Raw genomic sequence first — 466 nt, 5'->3', positions numbered from 1 at the left:
TGGGGCTCTAAAATCATAACAATTAATGCTGGAAAAGACTCCTGAAGCCACCTAAGCCATCCCTCCTGCTAGGGCAGGATTGCTCAAGCATGCAAAGAAATTAATGAGGAGGGAAGGCACGGGAGCCAGGCAGGGACCTGCTCTGAAACTCGAGTTGGGTGAAAAAGTTGAGACTACGTGAGAGGGGTGTTTTAGGGGAGGTGGCAGAGCTGCTTGGCCACCTTAGTGCTCGATGGTTGCTCTGGAAGCAGCTGGAATCACGAGTTTGTCCCGCCTTGGACTCCTATTTCAACTCTGGCTTTTTTTCCTTATTACTTTTTTACAAAGCCTGATTTTGTAGCAACGAGGGGTAATCTAAAAGGCTTGCAGCGTTCGGTGTGTATCGCCTCTTTCGGAGACGTTAAGTGGCTATAAATGCTGATGAAATATCGTTGGCGGATTCCTTGCCCGTTAAGCCACACGCTCT

This window comes from Egretta garzetta, unplaced genomic scaffold, assembly GCF_000687185.1.
Source record: "Egretta garzetta isolate BGI_Z169 unplaced genomic scaffold, ASM68718v1 scaffold152, whole genome shotgun sequence".
NCBI classification, from domain to species: domain Eukaryota; kingdom Metazoa; phylum Chordata; class Aves; order Pelecaniformes; family Ardeidae; genus Egretta; species Egretta garzetta.
This window is presented reverse-complemented; position numbering follows the sequence as displayed.